We start from the raw sequence: 7,207 nt of genomic DNA, 5'->3' as shown, positions 1-7,207 counted from the left end.
GCCACATTTGTGGGCAATAGGTAATAGTGATGAATGATCTCATACATACTAAAATAAAAAAATAAAAAATAAAGAAATAAATAAAAAACTCTCTTAAAATATATACAAACAAAAGAATAGACAAGATGAACATAATCAAACTATCTGTATGAAAAATAAATAAATAAAATAACATAATGATAACATAATATATACAATATTTACAGAATCGACCTGAAGATCCCTGAGCCCACTCTATCCCCCACGTGTGAGGGGTAGAGCAGAGCTCAAAGATCCCAGCGCATCTCTCTCGCCCCATCACTGGTAATGAGCCAGTGGAGGCTGAGCAAGTGCGCTAAAGCCGCAAACACATATACATATATAGCACATAGTTTCATTATATAATCATAAACTAATGAAAAGAATTTACAGGAAAACGAAGGACACATTGTCTAATTGTTGTTGCAATAATGGCAGTTTGGAGGCTTTTCTTTAGAAATAAGATAGGAGTGAGTGAGCCTCGTGTGACCTATTCTCAGCCTGGTCAGTACGACCTCCTCTCTACGGCATTTGGAGGTTGAAGGTACTCCAGGGCATGACGTCCTTTTTAGTAATTTTCAGTTTACTCCTTGAGCTTTCGTTCCATACAGATTGGTATTTATCTTTGATATCCTTTGCAAGGGCTTTTCTTATTTCTAACAAGTGTGGAGGTGATTGTAGAGAATTCTAGGAGTTAATGGGCTAACTATCTGAAAAGATAGCAAGATGCATGTGAGCAAGAAATGCTAATCTCATATCCTCCATACAATTGTTCTCTGTTTATGTAGAAAAATTCAGGGTACGTTATTGTTTTTCTCCTCGTTCTCTAGTTTAATAGCTCCTCACAATAATATGGTATCTTTCAAAAATTGATTTTTCTTTAATTTGAAAGGAACCAAAAATCCGCAGATCGTGTTAGTGTGTTAGCTTTAATGGTTATTTTGATGATATAATAACAAATATTTGGGTCTCATTCATTAAGAAATTATGGCTTATCTGTGTGGAGCATTGGAAGTTTCTCTATCGCGGTAACTTCTGCATCTTCTAGTCGGTTCCCTCGTCCAGGACGAGCGGTGGGCGAAAATGGTGAATAACATGAATCTTCGCCTGGTTTCTGGAAAAACCGTCTCTCTCGATCAGGGACTGGCTAGTAATCGGCTCTGGCGTGGTTATAGGGGCAAGCCAGGTCCTTGCATGCCATGATGTCCTTCGGGGTATTCCGGTGTTACGCGGCAAGGGAGGCATTAGAAAAAATGAGACCTCTGACCCCGATTTTATACAAAATGAAAAAATCGGATTGTGTAAATCCGACACCCAGTTTGATCAAAATTGAACAAATATTTTTCCTCCTACCTCCTTAAGTTACTTATCAATTCCTTTCATTCATATACTACATTTCATTCAGATACTTATCAATTCCTTTCACACCGATTACCATTGATTTTTAGGCCTAACATTCGATAAAAGACTAACCTAACATACCATATCTCTGAACAAAAACTAACTGTACAAAAAAACTAAACATTATCCGTTTACTAAGCCGTACCTCCTGGGGTGCCGATAGATCTAGCCTTCTTAAACTTTATCAGATATTAATACGCTCGAAAATGGACTACGGCTCACTCGTCTATGGCTCGGCTCGTTCCCAAGTGCTTGCTAAACTGGATACAGTCCATCACACCGGAATCCGAATCGCAACTGGAGCATTTCGAACAAGCCCCATTCTAAGTTTATACGCTGAATCCGGACTATCGCCACTTTCGTTCTGAAGATCTAAATTAGCCATAATCAAAATTATATCCACAAACAAAACATCCGACATATAATATATTTTTAATCCAAAATTTTCCGAAATCCGAAAACAATTATTCACCATGGACCTTCCAACGTCCTAAAACTGTTCTAGACCTGTCCAAATATTCGAAAAATAATACCGGACCAGTTGAATATAAAGCCCACTTTTCTCGTCTAATTCAAAACATCCCCGAATCCTTTATAACCTATACAGACGGATCCAAATCAGACCAATCAACAGCATCATACTTTGTAACTAATGACTCAACGTTCAAAATTAAACTCCACAACATATTCATTGCGAACTAACTGCAATAGCAGCAGCACTTCACTTTTGTTTGTTTTTGAACTACACCAACATTACAATAATTACAGATTCATTAAGCTCGATAAAAGGTTTAGATTGTATGTATCCAGAGCATCCGAAAATTTCCTGCATTCATTTTCACTTATAAACTCTACTCAATATGGGAATGTCAGTTACATTTATGTGGGTTCCAAGCCATGTAGGAATCACAGGGAATGAACTGGCCGATCACGCTGCGAGAGATGCACTCGCGCTTCCGGGACGGGGTTAAGCAATTTTACCTCCGTCAGAGATGAGCAGGCCTCTTGTAAAGGAAGTCAAAGATAAATGGCAATCCTTGTGGAACGAAAGCCCAATGACTAAATTAAAAATTATTAAAAATGATGTCAAGCCCTGGGGTACCTCCAGTCGCAAATGCCGTAGAGAGGAGGTTGTACTGACCAGGCTGAGAATAGGTCACACGAGGCTCACCCACTCCTATCTTATTTCAAAATAAACGCCTCCGAACTGCCAGTATTGTAACAGCCATCTAACAATAAGCCATATTTTCCAACAATGCCCATATTTCACACCACACCTCAATAGCTTAGGACTAAATCAAGATATCTCAAAAACCCTTGGAGACGATGATAAAGCAATAAAATTGGTGTTACAGTTTTTAAAATCACAAAATTTGCTGACAAAAATATAACTTGATCGGAAGGAAAAAAAAAAGAATAATAATAAAATAAATAAAATAATAAATAATCAAATTAAAAAGTAAATAACATTTAACGATTATTAGCAAAATTGAATAAAATATAAATGGCGTTGATGATCAATGAGGTTTGGCGCCACTAAACAAAAAACACATTCCTTTCATATTTTTAATTTATTAGTATTAACATCGCGAGGTACTTGATTATTTTAAAAGAACAAAATTTAGGGGAATATTTTTTTTAAAATCTCCATTAAAACCCTGTCCGACTATTTCAATGAGGATAAAAAACTATCTAAAATTAAAGATCGCCTAATTTTACGTTAATATACGGAGTTTAATTAAAAATGGTACAGCTGTTTTTGAGAAAATCGAAAAAATGTGAAAAATCGATTCTATAAAATGGCAGTGGCGGTCGATTTTTCGAAAAAGTTGCTGTATATATGTACATAATTGAAGTTTGTACGAATTTTTATTCGTATGTTCACAAAGACTGTTTTTCGAGATTTGGTTATTTGGACTAGGTGGAGCTGAAAGAAGAGATTTTAAACGATCGAAATTTTTTTCCTTTCTATATATGAGTGAAAGTAAAAAAGAAAAGATTCTCTTTTTTAAACTATGAATTGTCTTCGTTTTGTTACAACACATTAATCAGAAAGATACTCTCTTTATAAAGATGTACGCCCTATAGTTAATTTAAGACTTGATAATGGTAAGTACCATAAATTGACACAACAGGATGTGAATCTGTGCCCGAGATTTACAATTGTATTGTACCTCTCATTCAACTATTCTAAGTCCTAAAATAGCATTAATATTAATAGCATATGTTATTTCTTACTATCACTTTACGTTACTTGTTGAAGATGTTCTCTTCATGGCGTTGGTTCACTTCGATTTTTATGCTTATGGGAATAAAATGAAGCTTGGATATTACTAAAGACATAAAATCTTCTTGAACTTAGCTTTGATAGTTTGGAATCACCTGGTATAAAATATTTATGCGTTCATTCATTTGTTTAGTTCTGTTACTTTCTAAACTGAGGTATCTTATTATATTGGAGATTGTTTCTTCTATTTTTCCATAACGTAAACAAACTTCGTTAAAAAAAAAAAAATCATAAAACTCGGAATGAGTGAGAGAAAACCAACCGATAAATTTTCGTTCCCGTTATTTTTAATAGTTGGTAAAAATAACATATGGAAACAAACGTTTAATGGAAGAAATTCTTCGATTTTGAAATATGTTATTTTTCAATTTATTTCTATAATTGGTCTGTTGCCAATATCTGATTTCTTAAAGCTGATTTCACAGTTTTATAAAAAATTTAAAGGAAATTTCTAGTCTTTTAAACAATAACATTAGTATGAAGTTACGGTAAGTGATAACTGGGTTATTAACTAAACTTGGTAAAACCTATATATAATGGATAATTTGAAATCAACTTACAAATGTTTCGTTATCTTCTTCAGAATAGAAATGTTTGTTAAGGAGAACATGGTGTCTGCTCCAGTTACCATGGTTTACACAAGGTCTGTCATGACAGGATCTACTGTCGTGATAGCAATACGCCCTTAGTCTTATATTTGAATGTACATGTGACGGTGAAGCTACTGTCTCATTGAAATACGTTTACACGATGACGACTACATATCACACTAAATGTCATAGGTTTTAGGACCGAGAGCCTCAAATATTGTAAAACCACCAGCAACTTTTCTATTGTCGTCAGCTGTTTAAGTCCTCATAAGTGGCATATTTCAACCTAATCTTGGATTTAGGCAAGGGTGCCAAACAAAAACGAACTCACTCAGTCTTGGCAACCCATTCTCCTCACTTTTATCAAATAATTAAAAATAGAAGAATTATTACAATTAAAAGTAGCAACCGCAAATGTAATACAAACAAAATAGAAAAACAGCTTAAATATAGCTTTTGAGCAAGTTTCACTTTACCGATAAATAGATACATTTGTATTTATTTAATGAATTTTTATTCATCTCGTATTAAATTATTTCTCAAGTTCAGAATTAGGTGATTCAAAAAAATATTTATTAACAATTAGTTAATATTTTGAAAGTTTTTTTTTAATAATTTATTTATTGTTATTTACAACTGTATACATATATAAAAATCAAGTAAATTTGCTGTAAATGATATTATGACATGATACAAACATGTGGAGAATCTACCCATTGATAGAACTCCAAAAACATTTCTAAAGGAGAAGATCACGAGGCCATCTTCTTTTCAGACGCCTAGGAGGATTATTAGGTAGTGAAGGAGAAGCCAGGTTAGAAACGAGTTGGTTTGGGTGGTTGGGAAGTTTATCATGGAAGGATTGGTATCTGGTTCTGGCCATATCGGCAACATATGGTATATTGAGGTCTTGATGGATGATTTAATTTGTGACAAAGTAAGGATTTTGGACTGTAAGGATTATTTTGAAAGTTAAAATTAAAATTTTGTTTTTTTCTATTACCACAAATCTACTAAAAGATGAAAGATGGATTGCAACTAAAGATATTAGGTTAGTGCATATGGTGAAAATGTCGGATTTTTAAGTGAATATATAAAACTGCTCATCTTTTTTCACAAGCTGTTTATTTAATCAAAATACTGTAGCTTCTTACCTGGGCGAAGAAAATAAATAAAATAATTTTGAGGCATGATTATGGATGACATGATTTCAATAGTGAAATTGAAAATATGACAAAATTGTAAAGGTGCAGGAGTATGGGACAATTGGCCCGAAACGTTGTACTATGAAGAAAAATTATAGAATAGATTATATTCATCTTTGGAAGATTTTTTAACCTTAAGAATTTATAAAAATTAAAAAAAAAAAAAAATTATTTTACAACACTTTAACTCCAGGGGCCTGTTTCATAATAATAGTCAATAGTATAAGTCCATAATTAGAAGTACACAAACTATGAAGTACAAGCAATAATATATTAATTAAAATCGAAAAGGAGTTATAAGTAAGAAAGAAGGCGATGTGCTTTAAAAAATTCAAACACTAATGTAATTTTAGCTTCCTCATCTGTGAGAGCTTCTGATAAAATTCCTGGGTCAGTCCTATCCTGTTTATTATTGGTAAAAAGTGAGTGCATTCTTCAAAAATATGTCTAATCGTGAGAATGGACTGACAATATTTGCACGTTGGAGGTGGCAGTTTTCTGATCAGGTGAGAGTGTGTGAGGAGAGTATGACCTAGTCTCAAGCGGGTTAGAGCAACTTCCTCCCTGCGGCTGTTGCGGTAGGATCTTGACTATGGTTTTACTGATAGTTTGATTTCTTTTAATTTATTCGGAGAACTTTCATCCCACTTGGCCTGCCATCATTCTAATATTTGTAATTTAAGGGGTGTACTGAGTTCTGATGGGGTAAGAACGGCAGTGCCTCGGTGCCTTGGGGAGTTGGTTAAAACCATAGATTAGATATTTTTTTTAATTCACTTATTTTTTATCATTTTCGATTTCTATAGTTTAAGGTCCCATTACATTTTCGGACGAGGAGAAAATGAAAATGCTACGTGTCGATTTATTTTTACTTTTCTGATTTCTAACATATTAGGGTCCTATATCTTTTAGGAGATGCGGAAAATAAAAATGCTATCGATTTTCTGACCGCGTATCGATTTATGTTAATGTTTCAAATTCTAACGTATAAAGGGACTCTAAGAAAAAATAAAATAAATGGATGCAGGATTTTAAAATCGATAGTATTTTCATTTTTTGCATTTCCTAAAACATAGAAAGGAACCATCAAATATTACAAATAAGGTGTATTTTTTTTTCCCAATAATTAATTATTCTAGTAGAAAACTCATGCAGGGTTGTGAAGTTGCGAGTATTTCCAACAAAATGGCCCATGGATTGCAATATGATTGCTTAATGAGTTCTGGCTTTGAAATAATGATTATAACGCTAAAGTTAGTTGTATAATTAGGTTTTAACCAACTCACGAAGGTCAGACGAAATCGATCAGGGTTGGGAGGAAACAGATCGAGACGTTTACGAATCCCAACAATTGTTTGCCAACCAGGAACTAGGTAGCTAGGTAACTAGGAGGTTACAGATGGATTTGCTGGGAATGAACTAGTGTTAAACTGAACTAACTTTTCTACCATGTTCGTTCTTCAGAACTCGTCGAGTTTTGAAGAGATCCAGGGTTGTGATGTTCAAATATATATATATATATAAGTTATGGTTGGACAAGGCCTGTATACAACAATAATCCTAACTCCTCATGTAAATAAACCTTAATAATGTCTATAGCATCACAGAGATAATAAACCAGTATCTTTCTAGTAAGCGTGCAGTTTAATTCTGTTCCCTCTTTCTCTTTTTCTTCAAGCTATTCAGTCTAAGTGCTCGTAAGTTAT

The 7,207-nt window shown here is 33.9% G+C and overlaps 1 protein-coding gene across 3 annotated transcripts in view; it reads right to left on the bottom strand.

The window, feature by feature from the left end:
- Trax (Translin associated factor X) overlaps positions 1 to 4,400 on the bottom strand; it is a 19,053-nt gene extending 14,653 nt beyond the window's left edge. The window contains exon 1 of one of the 3 annotated variants that reach the window (XM_067047680.1): positions 4,267 to 4,400. The gene's annotated coding sequence lies outside the window, so the exon portion shown is untranslated. Of the gene's footprint in view, positions 1 to 3,657; positions 3,889 to 4,266 lie in introns of those variants that run through there. The other 2 variants (XM_014434269.3, XM_014434270.3) reach the window with 2 other exon arrangements.
- Positions 4,401 to 7,207: the final 2,807 nt, after the last annotated feature.

This window comes from Halyomorpha halys, unplaced genomic scaffold (assembly GCF_000696795.3).
Source record: "Halyomorpha halys isolate HHAL.00 unplaced genomic scaffold, Hhal_1.1 Scaffold1334.1, whole genome shotgun sequence".
In the NCBI taxonomy this organism is placed as follows: domain Eukaryota; kingdom Metazoa; phylum Arthropoda; class Insecta; order Hemiptera; family Pentatomidae; genus Halyomorpha; species Halyomorpha halys.
The sequence above is the reverse complement of the archived record's forward strand: the minus strand, read 5'-3'. Positions and strand labels throughout refer to the sequence as shown.